Source organism: Pelodiscus sinensis, unplaced genomic scaffold, assembly GCF_049634645.1.
Source record: "Pelodiscus sinensis isolate JC-2024 unplaced genomic scaffold, ASM4963464v1 ctg35, whole genome shotgun sequence".
Lineage (NCBI taxonomy): Eukaryota > Metazoa > Chordata > Testudines > Trionychidae > Pelodiscus > Pelodiscus sinensis.
In genome coordinates this window covers 6,860,487-6,883,096 of record NW_027465908.1, presented here as the reverse complement: position 1 = coordinate 6,883,096, position 22,610 = coordinate 6,860,487, and the positions used below count along the sequence as shown (strand labels likewise).

General features: G+C 53.1%; 4 non-coding genes across 4 annotated transcripts; 1 reads left to right on the top strand and 3 right to left on the bottom strand.

Annotated features, from left to right (window-relative positions):
• Positions 1–1,549: 1,549 nt before the first annotated feature.
• On the bottom strand, positions 1,550–1,622 carry TRNAV-AAC (transfer RNA valine (anticodon AAC)). Its single transcript has one exon. It is a non-coding gene; the product is annotated as a tRNA-Val (tRNA).
• Positions 1,623–3,446: 1,824 nt separating this feature from the next.
• Positions 3,447–3,519, bottom strand: TRNAA-UGC (transfer RNA alanine (anticodon UGC)). Its single transcript has one exon. It is a non-coding gene; the product is annotated as a tRNA-Ala (tRNA).
• A 5,763-nt stretch (positions 3,520–9,282) lies between these two features.
• On the bottom strand, positions 9,283–9,390 carry TRNAL-CAA (transfer RNA leucine (anticodon CAA)). The gene is made up of 2 exons: positions 9,353–9,390; positions 9,283–9,328 (listed from the first exon to the last, which is right to left on the bottom strand). It is a non-coding gene; the product is annotated as a tRNA-Leu (tRNA).
• A 10,300-nt stretch (positions 9,391–19,690) lies between these two features.
• TRNAS-AGA (transfer RNA serine (anticodon AGA)) lies at positions 19,691–19,772 on the top strand. Its single transcript has one exon. It is a non-coding gene; the product is annotated as a tRNA-Ser (tRNA).
• Positions 19,773–22,610: the final 2,838 nt, after the last annotated feature.

Here is a 22,610-nt window from a genome sequence, read left to right as displayed (position 1 = left end):
TCGTCTCTTTCATGTCTAGAGAGGTGACCTCATTTCTCCTGACATTGTAGGAGCCCTTGATCCTCCCACATGCTCATGAAAGCATTTCTCTGAGGCTGCATCTACACAGCAGCATTCCTTGGGCATAACGGCCATTATACTGCAATAACAATGGGAGTGTCTACACAGAAATTTCATTATTCCAATGTCTATAACGCTCCATTCAGACCTGTGGTCTGAGGATCCAGGAGGTTTCCAGGCTGCAGACAGCCAAGACCACAGGCAAAGACAAAGCAAAGTCCCAGCCACTTCCTGCTCAGCCCAGCGGGGTCTCTGTGTGGCCCCCAGACCTTTTGTTTGCCATTGCCCAGGTGCAGGGGCCCAGATTCAGCAACACTCACAGGCCCCACAGGAGGAGGCTGGTTTCCTGCTTTACCCCACGGCCCAGCAATGAGCCCCCAGACTCCCCCTGTGCTCTGGAAGCCAGGTTTGCCGTGTGAATTGTGTGGGGGCAGGTAACATCAGGCCTGGGCACTAGGATTATTTACCAGTTTCCCTGGGGGCCCTGCTGTTTTCACAGCACAAATATCTTTCCCATCCCCCCTGAGTCGTCCCTTTCCCAAGCTGAGAAGAAGAAGTTCCATGAACTCCTGGGAGCTGCTGTTCCAAAGAAGAGGCATTTCCCGTGGAAAAGATGGCCAAGCCCAATCCCCAACACAGAGCCCCAGAAAATACCAATGGACACTGGGCGCTTGTAAAGCTCCCTCTTGGGCAGCGCTACGGAATGGATCCGGCTGGCCATTGGGTTGACTAACGCCATCCACAGACGAGTCCCCCTGAGACTTCTCAGCCCAAGTGCAGAGACTGTGCAGTCTCCCACTCCCAGCCCAGTGGCAGAGGGGCAGCGCCCTGAGGAGGCGGGTCCCGAGCAGCAGAGACCTTTGAAGGGAGCGGAGACGTAAGGTCAGAAGGAAGGAGAACAAGTCACCTCTTCCCAGGTGAGATGTGCTGGGAAACTACCAGACCCGGTGCAAGCCAAGCTCCAAGGGCTGGTTCCTGCCCTGGTGGCTCCTTGCAGGGCCTGGCTTGAGAAGTGCCAAGGAGCCGTGTGTGGCCAGGAGAAAAGGTGGAGAAGGAACGTGGATGAAGGATCAGGGTGGGGGAGCAGGAAGAAGGGAGGGTGTCAAAGGAAGCTGGGGGTGCTGGGTGAGCTGGGGGGGAAGAAAGCAAGGGGAACGGGGTGGCTGGGCTCTGGGCATGAGGCGGGACATTATGTGGCTTTGTGTCCACTTGCACCAAAGGCCACAGCCACACTGCCCCGAAGGTGCACAGCATTGGCACTTCCAGGGTGGGTCCTGGACTGTGTGGCTGCAATGACCTGGTCCCAGATAAGGTACCGCTGAGACGTCTCAGCCCCAGCCCTGCATCCTCCTATCTCAGCCTAACCTGCTGAGCTGTCTCCCACATGCTCCTGAAAGCCAGCACACAGGCCACCCATCCCTGCACCAGGAGGCAGGCCCTGCCACTGCCTTGTGGGCACCCAGGGGAAGTGCAATAATAGAAGATGCTGTGTTTCTGCCTGGCTTTGAACCAGGGACCTTTTGCATGTTAAGCAAATGTGATAAACCCTACACCACAGAAACACACTGAACAGTATTTTCTGCTGCACTTAAACTTGGGCAAATATTCGGTTGCTAACCCTTTGGCCAACAGAGATTGCTGCAGGGCAAAGGAATTCTCTGTTGTCAGTTTTGTGCCCTCAGGAAGGGACCAAACTGAAGGAGGCCGGGCCCCCACCTGGGGACTCCAACCTAGACCCTGAGACCAAGGGGTTTACAAGCCAGAGAATCAAAGTTTGCTCCATTTCTCCCTCCCACAACCCTGTAGAACCTCAAAGGCAACTCCACAGTCCCAGCGGCTGGGGGAGATGTGCATGTCAGAGCCTCTGCCCACTGAGCTGTCGCCTTCTGTGCCCAGGGAGCCAGACACCGCCAGGGTGGGAAGGCAGAAGGGAAATGGGGAATGGACGAACTTTGCGAGACAATGGTGTTGTCTGGGACCATAGAGTAGAACAGTTTAGAGGTGGGTCTGAGTAGGGCACAGCGGCTTAGCTGGCTAAAGCACTTGGCTAATAAACAACAGCACCTGGGTTCAGTTACCATTGGTGCCTTGTTGCAGCTTTTGCTCACATTTACTTATGCCCTTCTGGGACACAGAAGAGGTCTCCTCTGGCCACCCATGGTACCGCTGGTTCAGGAAAAGTGCTTTAGCCAGCTAAGCCATGGTGCCCTCCTCCAAAGTATCTTTAAAATGGCTCTTTATGTTTCCAGACAACACTTTTGACTCCCAAAGTGCAGCCATTCCCCACTTCCCTCCAGCCATGGAGTCCAGGCGGTTTCTGGCCTCCTGGGCACAGAAAGCTACAGCTCCGTGGGCAGGGGGTTTTGGCTTCCTTGCCCATGGGATGCCGTTGCAGGAAGGGCTGCTCAGCAGGGGTGGGGTTCACCTGTCAAGGAAAGGAAGAGTATTTGGGTGCAGACTGGCTAACCTAGTGAGGAGGCTTTAAACTAGGTTTGATGGGGGCAAAGCCCACAGGTAAATGAATCACATGGACACCTGGGAGATGGGCCAGAAATGGGAGAGAGCAGGGGCTGTAACCACAGAGATAAATGAGGGACGAGGGACCACTGGGAAGCAAAATCTAATCTGTGTCTTAGATGCTCATATAGACACATGGAAACAATGGGTAATGAGCAGGAAGAAGTTGGTATCACAGGGACTTGGTGGGATAATACACTTTATTGAAATTTTGGCACAGAAGGGTAGAGCTTGCTCGGGAAGGACTGGCAGGAAAAAGGGAGGAGGAGTTTCCTTCGATATGAAACATGAGAACACTTGGCCTGAGGCAGAGATGGACACAGGAGACTTGTCAGGAGTCTCTGGGTGAGGTTAAAGGGGTAAAACCCCAGGGTGATGTCACACTAGGCATCTATTCCAGACACCTCCCCAGGCAGAAGAGGTGCCTGAGGCTTTTTAAACAATTAACAAAATCATCCAAAGTGCAGCTGGTTTCTCACACTCAGCATCACCCACAGCTGGCAGGCAGTTTGCAGGGAGCTGAAAAGAAACAGAAGAGGGGAAACTGGAGCCTGGCAGAACCAAGTCTTGAACCAAGTCTTGGGATTCTTCTGTGTCCAGATGTGCTAAGCAGCTGGCAGCCAAGCTCCCAAGTGCTGGTCTGTTCCTGCCCTCCCCAGGCAGGCAAATCCCCTCCGCTGGGTGTTACAGGCTGGACTTTGCCTGCCTGATTTTAGCCAGGGAACTGCTCCCCTGTGAGGCAAACATGACACCCTCTGCCCTGCGGAAACCAGCCCCTTGCCTTATGGAAGAGGGAAAGAGCCCCTGGAAGCACTTAGCCCCTGGCTGGCTCTGCCTGTGGAAAAGAGGAAGCAGCAAACATCTATCACTGGAGAATGTGGGTATCGATCCCACTGCCGCTTGCATGCAAAGCAAGCGCTCTACCACTTGAGCTAATTCCCCTGCCTGTAAGTAGCTTTTCCTGTCCCACCCACCTTATTCCAGAGCTCACAACATCCCTTCTGATAAACCCTCATCTAAAACTCAGCAAATATCCAGAGAAGTTGCGGTTCCCTTTACAAGACTCTGCACAGCTCAGTTCCAATCAGCCGGTCTTCCCTAGAGCCCGGAACATCGACCGCGGCAGCTTCGCTCTTACGCCCAGTGTAGACACGGCCTGAGAGTGTCACAAACCAGCCCCGGACACATTCCTGGCTAGGACCAGTCACAGTCTGGGCTCAGTGAGGGTCCGTCCTGCCTGAGACGTGTGTGACACAAAAGCCTCCTGTTCCCTGCCCAGTTCCCAACACTGGCTGCAGACCCAGCGATATTTGATGCCTTGGCTGCTGTCCCTGCTGGCAGGGAGCTGTCCTGCACCTGCAGTTCATCCGCCTCCCGGAGAGGCAGCAGCTCTGTGAGGGGGAAAAGCCGGGGCATTTCCCTGCATGTTTAAAAACCATCACTGCCGGCCCAGGCTGGACCAGTGTGCTGGCATCCCTCATGTCTGGAGCATCTGCCAGGGAAAAACTGAAACAGCGTCAGGAGATGAGGGGTCAGGGTCCCCCCTGGCAGAAGCTATAGGGGATGGGGTCCCTCTACTTCTCCACAGCAGGAAATACTGGACCAGGGGTTCCTCTACCCCTCCCCAGGAGGAGCTATGGGGCCTGGGGACCCTCCACCCCCCAGCAGGAGCCAATGGGCACCATAGGGGCTCACACAAAAACAGGTGCACATGCCCTCAATATCGGTGCCCAGGGAAAAACTCGCTCCGCTCCTGGAATGGGAATAGCAACTAGCAGTGAGGCCCCTCCCTGGCAGCACCGTGTCAGACGGTTTCTTCTTGGCCTGGTGCCTCCTGAATGCTGGGAGCAGCTGCCTGGTCCGAGGGGCTGCAGTTCCCTAGAGAGAGGGGCTGGGGCCGGTGGCTGCAGGAAAACCCTTCTGCTGTGTCTGTGGCTGAGCTGCACAAAGGAAGATACAAGATCCCTGGGGGGGGGGGGGGGGGTCTTTGCCGGATGAACGTGCCTGAGGAAAGACGCTGGAAGCGCAATAGACACACAAAAGGGGACGAGGGACAGTTTGAGTCACACACACGGCAGGTGGCGCAGCTCAGCCAGGGACCTTATCCACTCACAGAGCTTCACAGCTTCTCCACCGCCCAAGCGCCACCAGGCAAACCAAGTAACTAACCCCCCACTGCTCTGGAGTCTCTGCCTCTCATGGGCCTTCTCATCCTCAGGCTCCACTTTGTCTCCAGACAGACCCTGCTCTGCTACAGTCACCTCCCTCTGGCTGTCACTCCTGGGCCTTCTAGGGCAAAATTTGCTGTTTCATTATGATGCGTAGGCTTTTAGCCCTCAGATCTGCACCTAACACCAGCATTGGCTGGTCAGTTTCTGTAGAGAATCCTTGCCAATTGTGTCAGAGAATAGAAGACAGTAAATTCTTTGTCACTGAGAGTAAACTGTCACCCCAAGTGGGACTTGAACCCACAAACCCTCACTGAGGAAGCCAGAACCTTGTCTATTAGGCCACTGGGGCACACAGGAAAGACTCCCAGAGACAGAAATTCACCTTCTAAATGTCCCTTCTTCAACTTTTAGCTCCTGATTAAGCCCCTTTGAAGAAGCCAGATACACAGGAAGGGCTGATCACACCCCTCTGAAAATCAGCTTTCCATGGGTATCCGTAGCTGCTCCAAGTCATGGGCCTTGACAGCTCGTCTCCCTCCCGAAACCAGGGAAGTGTCTCCCACCGCTGCAGCCTCCTGAGGCTCTATGGCCCTGTCTGTACAGCAGGGACAGCAACACTCACAGCCCCACAGGAGGGCCCCTGGCCTAGCAATGTGGCTCCCTGAGCAGCCTCTGATGTTCCCTGCTTGAGCCCCAGAACCAGCCCTGAGTGAGGGGGACAGAGGGGGAGCAGCTCACACATGCCAAGGGGCTGGCCAGGGGCAGGACATGAGCCTGCCAGGCAGCAGTGACATCACAAGGAACTTTTGCAGCACCTCAGCTCATTGGCTGGGAGGCAGTGACCTCACAGAGGGTCCATGGCAACAGCCAGGTGGGACAGGCTGCAGGGCTGGGGCATCTCAGAGACCCCCCTGGCCTGGCTGCCTGGAATCTCCTTTGTGAGGTTTCCCCTTGAGGGCAGAAGGGATTGAGGGTCCCAGCTGGGAGTGTCTCTGTGGAGATTTCCCCTTTCCCCAGGCTGCAGTGGGAGGGGCTGAGGCAGGCAGGGGTACAGGAGGGGCTGGCACTGAACTGAAGAGAGATCTGGGAGAAGCAAAATGGCTGGGGTGTGATTATGTCATTAGTGGCAAGTGTCCATTAGTAACCAAGGTTTAGGGAGGGCAGGCCACCTCATCTGAGCAGTTGGGGTTTGTTACCAATTACCCAAAGCCAGCACTGCCAGGAACCTTTGTGCCACTTGCTGGCTGGCCGGGGACACCCAGGGCTGGAAGGTTTTGGCTTTTCACAATGTTCCCTGGGCTGTTGTACAAAGCTCAGTGCTCGTAACAAACCCAAACACCCCCTGGCTACATCTACCCTGCAGGTTTCTTACACAAGAACTGTTTTGTGCAAGAGTTCTTGTGCAAAATGTCTTGTGCAAGAGCACGTCCACACTGCCATGTGCTTTTGGGCAAGTATGTCTGTGGCAGTGTGCATGCTCTCTTGTGCAAGAAAGCTCTGATGGCCATTTTAGTCATAGGGGTTTCTTGCAGAAATAAACCCTGTTGCCCATTCATACTACCTTCTTGTGCAAGAGCTCTTGCACAAGAGGGTTTATTCCTCATGGGGAGAGGAATAACTCTTGCCCAAGAAGCCCTCTTTTCCTACGTTTTGCCATAAACTTAGTTACTCAAGAACATGTGTGCATTGTAGATGCTCCTCAAGTTTTTGTGCAGGAATGGCCATTATTGGCCCATGGGTGCCCAGAGACGGGCTGTCTAGTCAAAGTCTGGCTCGGCGCGCTCTGCAATGGGAAGATGTCCATGGAACAGGCAGATGGCAGCGGCACATGGTTCTGGTGGGCCCAGCATCGACAGGAGCGTTTCCGATATGAGTGTTTACTGACAGTGTCCGTCTCTGATCTGATTTCACAGTGAGCTTCCCTCACATACCCCTGCCGCAATTCCTTGACCTTGGCTCTGACTTGGTCTAGGATGCGGGGGTAGGAGGGAGGTGGCCTTTCTTTGTAAGACCATTGGCCATTCGGCCATAAATGTCCACATTCCTCCGCATGGACTGCAGGGCCTGCAGAGACTCCTTCTTCGACCACAGCTCCAAGAGGGTCTTTATCTGTCGCCCAGACAATGACAGTGCCTGGCGTTTGCTGCCCCTTGCTTGATTTCATTCCCAGCCAATGCAAGGTGGGAAGGGAACAGGCGACCTCCTGGGGGAGATCTTATTTAACTCTGAACAACAGGCACAAGTGGGTCCCACAGCCAAGGGCCCCCTCTCACCGCTTTTCATGGGGAGCAGCTCAAACACCCTGTACTGTGTATTCTCAGATTGCCCCTGTCCCACCTGGCTGTTGCCTTGGACCCTCTGTGAGGTCACTGCCTCCTAACCAATGAGCTGAGGTGCTGCACAAGGCCCTTGTGATGTCACTGCTGCCTTGCAGGGCTCATGTCCTGCTCCTGGCCAACCCTTTGGCCTGTTTGAGCTGCTCCCCCTGTATCACCCCCACTCACTCAGGGTACGTCTGCACTGCAGAAGTAAACAGGGTCTCAACCACTGCGTCCAATACAGCCAGCTGAAAGGGGAGAGCAGTCCTAGGTGTGGGTACACTCCTTCAGTTGTTTAGCCCTGCAAGATACTCAACTGTTGATATGGAAATACAGCTCATGCTGGGCTGGGAAAGGAATCCTGGCTGTGGCAATGTAAATCCAGTTCAGCCAGTGCTGTAGGCCTGATGGAGGATCGGTTGTGAGAATGGAATGTGGAGTATTGTAACTAATTTGGCTGTGGTGGGGTCACAAACCATTTTATCTCTAACTGTAGGAATTGTAAAATATGGCACCAGTGCTTGCAGGAGAGACACTGTCATTGAAAAAAGTCTGGGATGGACGAGCCTTCCCCTTCCAGACTCAAGTGGAGTGGACTCTGGGTGTGGGGGGAAGGAGCGTGAACCAGCAGCCCACATGTCCTCCAGCCATGAGCTATTAGACTGGTTCATTCTGTCTCTCCCTCCCCCACTACCCATTCTAAGGATAGACCTAGAACAGACTCCTTAAGGAATCTCTTTGTTATTTTGAAATATTATTCCAGTGGGGGCTGGAATCTTTTGTCCAGCCTAGGTGGGGGGCCAAGAGCTGAAATCACCAAGGAAACTGAAAAAGAGCAGAAATCACTGGGTTTAGCCCAGAGCCAGACCGATCTCAATCGTAGAAGCAGCAGCTGGCAGGAGCAAGCAGCCAGCAGGGTGAACGGTAGGGGCAAGAGCAGGTAGTTGGTGGGTGGCCAGTAGGAACAGTGGCAGGTGGCCAGCAGGGTAGCTGGTGGGAGTAGCTGGTGGCAAGCCAGTAGGAGCAGTGGCAGGTGGCCAGCAGGGTAGCTGGTGGGAGTAGCTGGCGGCAAGCCAGTAGGAGCAGTGGCGGGTGGCCAGCGGAGTGGGTGAGATGCCTCCTATGCCCACTCCCTCCAAGAGTGGGAGGTGAACTCTGAAAATCACGCCTGAGCTCTTATCTGCCCTGAGCAAGGGCAGCAACTGTGGATGGGGTAAGGAGGAAGTCTGGGCACGTGAGTGGGACACGTACATTGCTGGACTTACATTGCTGGCAAAGGACACTGCTCAAGCCACTTGAGCCGAGACTTATTTGTGGGTTGGTTCTGAACCCTGCTTGTGGTATTTTCCCAGGCGAATGCCACGTTACTTCTCACCCTCTTTCATTAAGAGTTTCTTTTCTACATTCAGACTCTGTGCTGGCAAGTGGGGAAGTGTGTGTGTGTGGATTTCCCAGGCTGCTGGGTGGGGGCTCAAGCCAGTTTTGTGTGAGATGAATGAAGAGAAACCCCTAGACATCGAACCCAGCCCTGGCTGCTGCCAGCACTACCTGGCAGAAGAGTTACACTAGCAGGGGGTGTGACCAAAGCACAGGCCTCGCTATGAGCAGGCTTAGAACTTTTTCAGGGAAACCCTATTGGATTTCTAGTCCAACACCTTGACCACTCGGCCATCACAGATGTGAAGACAGCAAAGCCCCAGGGCCAGGGGAACTGGCAGATAATCCCAATGCCCAGGCCTGATGTCACCTGCTACATAAAATTCACACAGAAAACCGGGCTCTTAAAACAGGGGAAGTTTGGGGCTTGTTGCTGGGCCGTGGGGTGAAGCATTAAACCAGCCCCCTCCTGTGGGGCCTGTGAGTGTTGCTGAATGTTTGCCCCTGGAAACGGGAAACAAAAGGTCTGGGAGCCACACAGAGACCCTGCTGGGCTGAAGTCCCAACGACTCCACTTTGTCTTTGCCTGTGGGCTTGTCTGTCTGCAGCCTGGAAACCTCCTGGCTCCTCAGACCACTGGTCTGGATGGAGCGTTACAGATGTCGGAATAATGGAATTGCTGAGTAGACGCTCCCATTGTTATTGCAGTGTAATGGCCGTTATTGCCAAGGAACGCTGCTGTGTAGATGCAGCCTGAGAGAAATGCTGAGCAAGGGCTCCTGCAATGTCAGGGGAGTCATTGAAATGAGGTCACTTCTCTAGATATAAGAAGGAAGCCATGTCAGGAGTGGGATTTGAACCCACACCTCCATTCAGAGACCAGAACACACCACTGAGGAAAGACAGAACCTTGAGTCTGGCACCTTAGACCACTCAGCCATCCTGACAACTGTGCGAAGCTTTTCAACCGCAGTTTTCTTACATGTGTGAGTTGCTCAGGGAGGCGGCGGGAGCACCTCTCTTTCCCCACCTAACAGCTGCTCTACAGCACAGCTGGGTTTATCCCCACTCACCCTCATCTACCGTTGTGAGGTGTTTTAGGGAACTGACAGGAAACAGAAGAGGGGAAAACTCTGGCTGGCAGAACCTAGGCCTGGGATTGTCCTGTGCCAGGGAGTCTGTGTCAGTGCCCTTGGGGATCCTGAGCAGGGTTGGTACTTGGGGGTGGGGCCGGGGGCTGTTCTGAAAGGCTGCAGGCACCGTTAGACCCTTTTGTCCTTCCCTGTCTCACCCCAGCGCTGAGCAACACTCAGTGTCGGTCTGAGCATCCGTCCTGCTCTGGGACGTCTCTGTGGCAGGAACCTGCCCAGGTGGCTCTCGCAGTGAGGCCCCTCCCTGGCAGCACCGAGCAGTGAGAGCTGAGTGAAGGGGGAGGCAGGACCAGGGGGAGAAGGCTCCATGACTGTGTCAGAGGGAGGCTCTGCCCTGGCCAGTGGGGAATCGTTGCCTCTCCGAGGGGCCCAGGCCTGGTGGGTCATTTCCCCAGGTTACTGAGTGGGGGCTGGAGCCAGTTCTGGGTTGTCTCCTTCAACAACCAAACTGAACCAATGGATCTTGTGCCGACCTGACACTGCGCTGGGCTAGTGCTGTGTGTGCCACAGAGCTTCCTGCAGGGCTGCCCACATGGGAGAGGGGAGGGGCAGTTTGAGTCACCCAGCTCTGCCCCTTCTGAAGGGCTTGTGAAAATGGCAGGTGCTGTCTTGGCAGTGAGGGAGAGGTGGGAAAGGGGCCCTGAGTGAACCTCTTGGGTCACAGCTGCTGTATCAATGAGGTAAGATGAATGACTTGGCAGATGAAAACTGAGGCTGGTTTCTCTGACTGGGAATTGAACCCAAACCTCAGCAGTGAAAGTGCTGAATCCTAACCACTAGACCAGGGGTCTCCAAACTACGGCCCGCGGGCTGGATGCGGCCCGCGAGGCCCTCTCATCCAGCCCGTGGAGACCTTTTTGTCTGGCCCCGCCTTCTTCCGCGTGCACCAACCGGAGCCAATCAGGCGGAGGGTGGCTGCGGCGGTGGAAGGAGAGAGCTTGAGTCCGAGCATTGGTGTCAGCAGGAGAAACGGATTCGCAGGCGGCTGCGCGAGGCCCCAGCGCGCGCACGGGACAGCAGGTAGCCCAGGTCAGGGACGGCTCCGCGTGCCGCTTGGCCGGGCGGGCGAAAAAGGGGAGTCTCGAAGGCGGGCTCCGGATCAGACCCGGCGGCAGAGGATCGCGGGAGGCTGGACGGAGGGGAGGAAACCCGACGGTGGTTTCTCAGGGGCTAGGAGAGAGGGGCTACTTCTCCGGGGGCGGGGCTGAGGAGCTGGTGCCCATTGCAGGAGGCGATCTGGTTGCTGTGGCACAGCCTCTGGGTGACGCTGTGCCGTGCCTAGCGCGCTGCCCTGGTCCCTGCAGTGCGCCCTGAAGAAACAGCCCTCTCCCTTCCACGTCTGATCTCTCTCATCCACAACCCAGAGCAGCACCGCCCTGCCGGATATCAGTCTGTGGGAGCATTGGGCACTGCTTTCCAACTTCCTTTACCAAGTGATAACGTGTCTGCTTTCAAACCAGCTTTTCCCATTAAAATGCATGCCCCTTGTTCCACTCTTCAAGTGTGAGTGTCTTAGGCTGAACATATTGCCAGGATTATGTTGCTTACAATTTTCATCACATTGCGCAGGTGGAAATGAGTTCTCAGCAGTTTCCCCATTCTGGAGCCCCTCCTGCAGGTCTAGGACAAGCACCACCCCCAATTTCAAACAGTGATTTCTAAAGCCAGAAATGTCTGCTATTTTGGCATCCAGGAAACAATTTCACCATTCACACTAATACAGGTGTTCATGTGTAGTGTATCAATGTGTTATTAAATAATAACTGAATAAAATAATATTAAATAAATAATTAAAAACAACATCCATGTTTTGATTGTTTTTTATTTGGACCTCAAGTGTGTAGTCGGCCCCCGAACTGCTGTTTGATAGTTAATGCGGCCCTCGGGCTGAAAAGTTTGGAGACCCATGCACTAGACCATCAGGGGCACATGAACAAGGCTCTTTCCTTACCTACACTAGCCTTTCACAGGCCACTTTCTGTCCCCTTCAGGACACGGGTCCATTTTCCTTTGCCCAGAGGGGACAAGAACAGAAACCAAACAGAACATCAAAGCAGCCAGACTGGGCCATGCCAGTTGCCCAACGAGCCCAGGATCCTGTCTCACAACAGCAGCCAATTTCATTGCCCAGTCGGAATCCTCAGGACAGACAATTAATAAGTGACCCCTCCCATCGCCCATTCCCAGCTTCTAGAATACACCAGCTAGGGACACCTGCCCTGTCCATCCTGGTTCAATGCCATTGATTGACCTTCCCTGCATTAAATTATCCAGTTCTGTTTTGGACCTTCTTGTAGATTTCACCTTCACAACATCCTGTGGCAAGGAGTTCCACTGGGTGCAAAAATGCTTCTTTTTAATTTATTTTTAATTTGGCTACTTACCAGTTTCATTCTGTCACCCAGGATCTTGAGTTGGAGAAAAAAATTCTTCTTGCTTTCTGCACCCCTGTCATTATTACATGAAACTCTGTCCCATCGCCTCTGAGTCTAGACTACACCTAGACTGTGCTCTCTCCAACATCCCCTCCCTCAGAAGAAATGCAAATCTGCTGATCCTTTTTGAGGAAGAGATTTTTCCGATATTTGGTCCCGTGTAGCCCACCCGTGGTGGGTGGGGCAGGGAAACTGCTCAGAGCCGGGGGAATTAGCTCCGGTGGCAGAGCCCTTGCTTAGCATGTGAGAGGCAGCGGGATCAATAGCTACATTCCTCAGTGTCTGTGGTGTTCTCCTTCCTCCTTCTCACAGGCAGAGTCGGGGGGCTCTGAGCATCCAGAGACCCCTCCCTCTTCCTTCCTGGTCTCCGAAAAACCCCACCTAGTGGGCACGGAGCTGCTGGGCCTGGTGGAGTGCTGGGAGAGGGGCTGGTGCTCCCTTTGCACACAAGAGGTAGGAGGATTCACTCCCATCTTCTCCTGCCTGTTCGCTGGTGCTGAGGGGCCAGACCCTTTCCTGCCGCCCCAACTCTTATTCCCACAATGCACTGTGTGCAGGGGCCATTGGTCTTTGTGCCAAAGTGGGTGGCTGGGAGCCAGCACTCAGGACCCTTCCCCAAATATACAACCCCCCTCCCCACCCAAACCCTCTGTTCAGCTCACACTGTCTGGCTGCCTCCAGCATGGGCTGAGCAGGTGACCTAACCAATAGCTGGGAGAGCATCAGGCAGCTCAACACAAGTCTGATCAGTCTGGGGACCAAGCTCCATTGGGCCTCAGACACCCAGCACAGGAGTAAAACTGCCCCTGGGGAACCTCAGGACAAAGAACATAAAACCCAGACAGCACAAGGAGCTCACAGCAACCAGCCCAGCAGGTCCCACTGAGACTTGAACTCAGATTGCAGGATTCAGAGTCCTGCCCCTTACACCATGAGACAGCTGCTGATGGGGACCTGGGGCACTCAGGTCTCAGACTGGCCTCTGCTCTCCTGGCTTCCCACCAACAGCTTCATCTCTCAGGACTCTCTGGCTACGTCTACACGGCACATTGATTTTGGAATAAGCTGGTCTTGAATAGTGATTCCAAAATAGCTTATTTCGAACTAGCACGTCTACACTGCAGGGAAACCTCAGAATAGTCCGAGGCAGGCTCCCCTAATGTAGGCGAGTTATCTCGATTTAGAGCCCTGGGAGAAATAACTTAGAATGGGCCTAGGGATGGGGCATTTTGAAATAGCGGAAGTGGAGCATCTCCACGCGCATTATTCTGGAATAGCTACTTGGGAACAGGCGTTATTCCTCGTAGAGTGAGGTTTGCAGAAGCTGGAATAACCCGTCTGTTACTTCAGATTATTTCCCATTAACGGAATTGCTGCACAGACTTTGGCATTGTTATTCTAAACGGCCATTATTCCAAAATAACTTTTCTGTGTAGACAGAACCTGTGTCCTGCCCCAGCTCTGCTGCGTTCAGGACAAATTCCTTGTTAGGGTCCATCACAACCTGGGGTCAGTGAGGGGAGGGGTCTGTCCCACCTGAGATGTGTCACACAAAAGCCTCTTGTTCTCTGGCCAGTGCCTGACACCAGCTGCAGGTATGTGCTTTGCATGGGGGTGTAGCTCAGTGGCCAAGTGTTTGACTGCAGATCAAGTGGTCCTTGGTTCAAACCCAAATGCCCCCTTGAAAAATCATCCTTTAATAGAAACATTTACCTCTCCAGTTTTATTGCATCCTGGATTTCCATTGTATGTGGACTCTTTAAATGAATACAAACTGTTACATTTTTCTGGCACCAATGCACATAAACCAGGCAAACTGATCCCTCAGCTAGAAGATCCTCAAATCAGCTGTGTCTGGTTTCTGTTTCCATCCATTCAACAATGGTGTGATCTGAATACCCATTGGCAGGTCATTGCTCTCCGTGGGCTGGGCTGTGCAGAAGAACAGGTGATTGCTAACAGGGAGTTTTGAGAGGGAGTTCTCCAGGTGAAGGAGAAGCAGATACAGGACTCTTGAGGGAAGTGTGTTTTGTTATTGGGGCTTTCTTAGTGTGTGCAGAGCTTGTGTTTGTTTGGTGTGTGGTGGTTTGTGGGGGTTTTTTTTTCCTTTCCCTCCTCCCCCCCAGTTTGAGTGAGGCTTTAGAGGGGGAGTTCTCCAGGTAGAGGAGAAGTAGATACAGGAGTCTTGGGAGAAGTGGGTGTTGTGCTTGGGGCTTTCTTGCTGTATGCTGAGCTTGTGTTTGTGAGTAAGGGTTGTGTGTGTTCTTTTTTGTTTGTTTATTTATTTATTTTCCCCTGTGTTTGAGAGTGAGGTTTTTTTTTTCCTTCCCCCCTCCCCTTGATAGAGTTTGTGCTGTGATTGGTAGGGGCTGTGATTGGCAGGTGGAAACCGTTGGCTTCTAATTAATGTTGAATTCTAGAAGCCTCTGCTGATTGGCTGAGCCTTGGTAGGGGGAGGGGCTTTATAAGGCAGTGGGCAAGCGACCAAAGAGCTTGCGAACAGGTGATTGCTAACAGGGAGTTTTGAGAGGGAGTTGGGAAGGGGAGAGGGAAGGGCGGGAGGTTCTCTTGTCTGTCTTTTTAAATCCCTTCTCCAGGACAGCAGCGATGGTTGATGATGCGTCTGCTGCTGTTGTTACCTGCACGGGGTGTGCCATGTTTGTCTTCCTCCCGGAAGAAAGAACGGATTTCATCTGCACCAAGTGCAAGCTGGTCGAGATTTTGGAAGAAAAAATTAGAGGACTGGAGGCCCAAGTGTCGACCTTACGCTTGATCAGAGAGGATGAAGACTTCCTCGATAGAAGGCAGCAATTGATCCTTCAAGCACGGCAGGCAGAGGAGCCAGAGAGGGCAGTACGCGACCAAGAAGAGAACTGGCAGCATGTAACTTCTAGAAGGGGAAAAAGGCCAGCACGGGATTCCCCCGATGCTATAGAGGTAAGCAATCGCTTTCAAGCTCTCTCCACAGGCTTTGCAGTGCTGAAAGCTCTGGAAGGGACCTCACAAGGTAGAAACCAGAAGGGAGCACCATCTACTGAAAGGCATGGGATGCGTAGTCCTAGGGATGGGGGTTCCACGGCCACCACCCCCAAAAGGAAACGACGGGTGGTGGTGGTCGGGGACTCCCTCCTAAGAGGGACTGAGCCATCCCTCTGCCGTCCGGACCTGGAATCTCGAGAGGTGTGCTGCTTACCGGGAGCTCGCATTCGGGATGTCACTGAGAGGCTTAGCAAGCTGATCAAACCTTCAGATCGCTACCCCTTCCTGCTTCTCCATGTAGGAACGAATGATACGGCCAAGAATGACCTTGAGCGGGTTGCTGCTGATTATGTAGCGCTGGGAAGAAGGATCCAAGACTTTGGAGCGCAAGTGGTGTTCTCGTCCATCCTCCCTGTTGAAGGGAAAGGACTGGGCAGGGATCGTCGAATTGAGGACGTAAATGCGTGGTTGCGCAGGTGGTGTCGCAGAGAGGGCTTTGGTTTCTTCGACCATGGGACTCTGTTCCGGGCGCAAGGATTGTTAGGAAGAGATGGGATCCACCTAACGAAGAGAGGAAGGAGCATCTTCGCGGGCAGGCTTGCGAACCTAGTGAGGAGGGCTTTAAACTAGGTTCGTCGGGGTACGGTGACCAAAACCCTGAAGGGAGTGGGAAAGTCAGATACCGGGAAGAAATGCAGAGAGCAAGGAGCGAGAAAGGAGGACCCCAGTTTCGAATGGAGAAGATAGTGCAATCAACTGGTTACCTGAAGTGTTTGTACGCTAATGCGAGAAGCCTGGGCAACAAGCAGGAAGAACTGGAGGCCCTGGCCCAGACCAAGAAATATGATTTAATTGGGATAACAGAGACTTGGTGGGATGACTCGCATGACTGGAGCGCTGTCATGGAAGGGTATAGATTGTTCAGGAAGAATAGGCAGGGGAGAAAAGGAGGAGGAGTTGCACTATATGTAAGAGAGCACTATGATTGCTCTGAACTCCAGTATAAAGAGGGAGAAAAACTTGTTGAAAGTCTATGGGTCAGGATTAAAGGAGCAAACAGCAGTGATGTTGTGGTTGGTGTCTGCTACAGGCCACCGAACCAGGTGGATGAGGTAGATGAGGCTTTCTTCGGACAACTGAGCGAAGCTTCCAGATCGCAGACCCTGGTTCTCATGGGGGACTTTAATCACCCTGACATCTGTTGGGAAACCAATACGGCAGTACACAGGCAATCCTGGAAGTTTTTGGAGAATGTTGGGGATAACTTCTTGGTACAAGTGCTGAAGGATCCGACCAGGGGCCGTGCACAGCTTGACCTTCTCCTCACAAACAGGGAGGAACTAATAGGGGACGTAGAGGTGGGTGACAACCTGGGAAGCAGTGATCATGAGATGGTAGATTTCAGGATCCTGATCAAAGGAAGGAAAGAGAGTAGTAAAATACATACCTTGGACTTCAAAAAAGCAGATTTTGACTCCCTCAGAGATCTGATGGAAAGAATCCCCTGGGATGTTAACATGAAGGGGAAAGGAGTCCAGGACAGCTGGCAGTATTTTAAAGAAGCCTTATTGAAGGCACAGAAAGAAACCATCCCGATGCGTAGCAAGAGAGGCAAACCTGGTAGGAGACCGGATTGGCTTACAGGGGAAATCCTTGGTGTACTTAAGCACAAAAAGGAAGCTTACAGAAAGTGGAAACTTGGACAAATGACTAGGGAGGAGTTTAAATGTATAGTTCGAGAATGCCGGGGGGTTATCAGGAAGGCGAAAGCGCAAATGGAGTTGCGACTAGCTAAGGATGTAAAGGATAACAAGAAAGGTTTCTACAGGCATGTCAACAAGAAGAAGGTGATCAGAGAGGGTGTGCAGTCCCTAATGGATGAAAGAGGTAACCTAGTGACAGAGGATGTGGGGAAAGCTGAAGTACTCAATGCTTTCTTTGCCTCTGTATTCACGGACAAGGTCGGCTCCTGGACTTCTGTGCTAAGCGACGCAAGATGGGAAGAAGATGGACAGCCCTTGGTGGGTAAAGAACAGGTTAGGAACTATTTAGAAAAGCTAAACGTACATAAATCCATGGGTCCAGACTTAATGCACCCAAGGGTACTGAAGGAGTTGGCAAATGTCATTGAGGAGCCTTTGGCCATTATCTTTGAAAAGTCGTGGAGATCGGGCGAAATCCCGGATGATTGGAAAAAGGCAAATGTAGTTCCCATCTTCAAAAAAGGGAAGAAGGACGATCCAGGGAACTATAGGCCGGTCAGTCTTACCTCGGTTCCTGGAAAAATCATGGAAGGGATCCTAAAGGAATCCATTTTGAGACACTTGAATGAGAGGAAAGTGATCAGGAATAGTCAGCATGGATTCACAAAGGGCAAGTCGTGCTTGACCAATCTGATTAGCTTCTATGATGAGGTAACTGGCTCAGTGGACATGGGGAAGTCAGTGGATGTGATATACCTTGACTTTAGCAAGGCTTTTGATACGGTCTCCCACAATATTCTTGCCAGCAAGTTAAGGGAATGCGGATTGGATAAATGGACGGTAAGATGGATAGAAAGATGGCTAGAAGGCCGGGCCCAGCGGGTAGTGATCAATGGCTCGATGTCAGGATGGCGGTCGGTTTCTAGTGGAGTACCCCAAGGTTCGGTTCTAGGACCAGTTTTGTTCAATATCTTTATTAATGACCTGGATGAGGGGATAGATTGCACCCTCAGCAAGTTTGCAGATGACACTAAGCTAGGGGGAGAGGTAGATACGCTTAAGGGCAGAGATAGGGTCCAGAATGACTTAGACAAATTGGAGGATTGGGCCACTAGAAATCTCATGAGATTCAACAAAGACAAGTGTAGAGTCCTGCACTTGGGACGGAAGAATCCCAAGCATAGTTACAGGCTGGGGACCCACCGGTTAAGTAGTAGTTCTGCAGAAAAGGACCTGGGGGTTACAGTGGATGAGAAGCTGGAGATGAGTCAACAGTGTGCCCTTGTAGCCAAGAAGGCTAATAGCATATTAGGATGCATTAAGAGGAGCATTGCCAGCAGATCCAGAGATGTCATTATTCCCCTTTATTCGGCTTTGGTGAGGCCACATCTGGAGTATTGTTTCCAGTTCTGGGCCCCCCACTACAAAAAGGATGCGGACGCATTGGAGAGGGTCCAGCGGAGGGCAACCAAAATGATTAGGGGGCTGGAGCATATGACCTATGAGGAGAGGCTGAGGGACTTGGGTCTGTTTAGTCTGCAGAAGCGAAGAGTAAGGGGGGACTTGATAGCAGCCTTCAACTTCCTGAAGGGAGGTTCCAAAGAGGATGGAGAGAGGCTGTTCTCAGTGGTGACAGATGGCAGAACAAGGAGCAATGGTCTCAAGTTGTGGTGGGAGAGGTCCAGATTGGATATTAGGAAAAACTATTTTACTAGGAGGGTAGTGAAGCATTGGAATGGGTTACCTAGGGACGTAGTGGAGTCTCCATCCCTAGAGGTGTTTAAGTCTCGGCTTGACAAAACCTTGGCCAGGTTGATTTAGATGGGATTGGTCCTGCCTAGAGCGGAGGGCTGGACTTGACGACCTTCTGAGGTCTCTTCCAGTTCTATGATTCTATGATAAGGGGATGGTTGGATGAAATAACATGATCTTGGTAACTAATTGACCATTCATTATAGGGAACTTTCTGGGTGTCTGGCTGGTGAGTCTTACCCACATGCTCAGGGTTTAGCTGATCGCCATATTTGGGGTCAGGAAGGAATTTTCCTCCAGGGTAGATTGGCAGAGGCCCTGGAGGTTTTTCGCCTTCCTCTGTAGCATTGGGCACAGATCACAGCTGAAGGACTCTCTGCATGTTGGGGCCTTCAAAGTATTTGAAGGCTTCAATATCTGAGACATAGGTGAGAGGATTATTCTAAGAGGGGTGGGTGAGATTCTGTGGCCTGCACTGTGCAGGGGGTCAGACTAGATGATCATAATGGTCCCTTCTGACCTTAAAGTCTATGAGTCTATGAGTCTATGAGAACAAGAACCACACTCAGCTGGGGAGGAAGGGCTGTGGTCAACCTTCTGGAGTTCGATTTAGTGAGTCCAAGTAAGACCAGAGAGCACCTGACTAGGGGCCAGAAATCTGCTCTTTGCTGCCTTTGGTCTTGCTGTGAGGACATGGCCAAGCTCAACTGCAGGAAGCCGACTCCAGCTACGTAAGGAGGGATGGTGGGAAGAGCAGAGACATTGGCCAGGCACCACTGGGGGCTGCCTCCCTCACCTCCCCCGGACCTGGCAGGTACCTGGGCCAGCTTAGCCATAGGGCTGCTCTCTGGGACAGCAAACACGGACACAAGGCAGGATTCTCTCATTCTAGGACCATTTGTTGGTTTTTCACCTGTCACAGCTACAGACTAACAGTCCGCCCCCACCGACGGGAGAGACTATGTGCCCCCCCCCCCCCCCCCCCCCCCGGACCTTTTGTTTGCTGTTGCCCAGATGCAGGAGGCCCAGATTCTGCATCACTCATTGGCCCCGCAGGAGGGGGCTGGTTTGATGCTTCACCCCATGGCCCAGCAACGAGCCCCCAAACTTCCCCTGTGCTCTGAGAGCCAGGTTTGCTGTGTGAATTATGTGGGGCAGGTGCCGTCAGGCCTGGGCACTGGGATTAGTTACCAGTTTCCTGGGCTGTGGGGTACAGCATGGCTTACAGCTGTGGTGGCTGAGTGGTTAAGGCGTTGGACTTGAAATCCAATAGGGTTTCCCTGTGCAGGTTCAAATCCTGCTCACAGTGAGGCCTGTGTTTTGGCCACACCCCTTTCTAGGGCAACAATGCTAGTTAACCCCTGATATGCTCTCCACACCCTCCCCATCCCTGGTAGATCCCCTTCTGCTCGTTTCGGAGACTACGCAGTGGAGACTCTTTCTATGAGACAGAAGGGCCGTGTCCAGAGAACAAGTTTTTTCCATAATTTGGTGCCATGTTGCAGCAGATGGCAGGAGCCAAAGCGGCTTGACAGCCTGTTCCATCCCAGCTCACCAGGGCTCAGCCCTCCCAGCCTGCTGCTGCTCCAGGAGGGGGTGTCTGGCCAGGTGTGTCAGGGCATTGTGATGTCACGTGTGATACCAACACACGACGCTCTGCTGCAGCGTTCTCACCCTGCCACCCACCCCAGGAGCTACTGGCAGGCGGCACCGACCCTCTGTCCTCACCTCTACAACCAGCTGTTCCCAAGGGGGTGAGTCTGGGCAGAAGGTGATTCCAGGATTCTGTTCCTGCCCTTGTGGACAGAGACACGGGGACAAAGCAGCAGCCCCAAAAGGCCCCTCCATACCTCAGCTTACAGAGCAGAGGCCTGGAGCAGTTGCTCAGCAAGGCTATGTCTACACTGCCCCTGCTTGTGCAAAAAAATATGCAGCTAAGGCAAAGCGTGCAATATCGCTGTGCTTCATTGCCATAATTAATGAGGCTCCGTTTTTGCCCAAGAGGCTTTTTAGCAAAAAGGAGCCATCTACACAGCTCCTGTGTGTGCAAAAACCCAGCAATATTCCACACTCTGCCTCATTTGCAATTTTTTTTGCACAAGAAGGGGGGCAGGGGAGACATAGCCCATGTGTCCCTGCTTGGCTGGTTTGACTCCAGCTCTAAGGGGAGCTTCTTTTCCCTCCCCTGGCTGAGGCAGGCCTCCATGGCCGCTAGGTGGAGCAGCAGGGCAGGCAAGGACCTTGCAGGGGGCACAGCCAGGCTCTCCAAACAAGGGCTCAGCCGCAGGGACTAACAAAGCTTGGGACTGAACCAAGGACCAGTAGATCTGCAGTGCAACAAACAATGTTAAGAGGAATAAGGGATCTTTCAGAAAAGGCTTTATTTTCCGAAAGATCCGCGTCTAGACTGGCGCTTTTTTCCGGTAAAGCTCCATGCCGAAAAAAAGCAGCAGCCATTTTTATGCTAATGAAGTGGGGGAGATTTAAATCCCCACTTCATTACCAATTGCGATATGCCTAATTTGCATCCCTTTTACGAAAAAGGGATGCAATCTAGATGTAGCCAGAATGTTTTTCTCTTCAGCAGTGGACAAAAGAGAAGCTGTTTCCAGCTTTGCCTGCCCCCGTCAGCCTGACTCGCTACTTTGCACCATTTCCTGCTTCCCTTCCCGGGCTGACCCACGGGCCAAAAGGGGCTGCAGCTGCCAATGGCAGGAAGAAGATGGGGGGTGAGACCCTGGCGTCAAGAAGTTCCCGCTGCCTCTTTGCTGCTTGGGCCTGGCTCTCAGCACAGGGCAGGCGGGGGCACCCTGAGAGGTGAAGCAGCGGGAGGGAAGCGAGGAGCAGAGTGTCAGCTGCCAGCCGAGAGTCACAGGTGCCCTCTGCCTCCTGGGACCACCCCTCCCTGAGCCGCCAGCCCCCTGTCTCTCACCGTGGGCCCCTTGGGGAGTCCACTCGCTCTGGGCTCCAGGGGCCTCCCGCTCCCATAGGGAATGACACAGCCCTGTGCCCTCGCCCAGAGCCACTCCCAGCCCGTGTGAAACAGGAGGGTTCATTGAGCGTCTGACACAGCACAGGGACCCAGGCAGGCAGCAGGGGCTGCGGGTGAGGAGTGAGGGCACCAGAGGGGGCAGGCTGCTGGGTCCCCGACCACTTCAGCTGCCAGGTCAGCCCGGGAGCTAAGGCAGGAATGGGGGGAGGAGCCAGTCAAACTGCAGGTGGCAGGAAACACCAGTCGCGCCTTCCTGGGCCGGGCACGACGGCATCATGTTAGTGACACGGCTGCCAGACATCCCGGACAGTTAATAACCAGCTAGAGGGGTTTATGGGTAGCTCAGTGTGGGGAGCCTAAGATGAAATATTTAAAGGTCCCTGGTTCAATCCCAGGCTTTGCCATGTCTCTCAGTGCAGCAGGGCCTCTCTGGTCCCCTTGCCGTGCTAGTGCCCTGTGACATCCCTGCATCCATCTTAGCCACAGCCCAGCACTGGAAACTCCCGTCCATCTGATTAATCCCCTTCACTTCCAACCCTCCCTCAGAGTCCTTGCTTTCTTGGCTAAAGTCCCCTCCCTTGTGTGTGTGGCTGGCAGTGGTTACTAGATGGATCCATTTACATGTAGCTTCACTGAAACCCCCCTTGTTGGCCTGCGCCCAGGTCAGTCCGTGTCACTGGCTCAGGGGTTTCTCCCCCCAGCGCGCTGCAGAGAAAGCCCTTGTGTGTGAAAGGGCCTCAGGGAGCCCAGAAACCAAGTTAAAAATAAACCAAAAGGAAACATTTTTGCGCCCAGTGGAACTCCTTGCCAGAGGATGTTGTGAAGGTGAAATCTACAAGAAGGTCCAAAACAGAACTGGAATATTTAATGCAGGAAAGGTCAAACAATGGCATTTAACCAGGATGCACAGGGCAGGTGTCCGTAGCTGGTGTATTCTAGAAGCTGGAAATGGGCACCAGGAGGGATCACTTAATAACTGTCTGTCCTGAGGATTCCCTCGGGACAATGAAATCGGCTGCTGTCATGAGACAGGATCCTGGGTTAGTTGGACAACTCACATGACTCAGTCTGGCTGTTTTGATGTTCTGTTTGGTTTCTGTTCTTGTCGCCTCTGGGCAAGGGAGAATGGACCTGCCACCCCCATCCTGAAGTGGA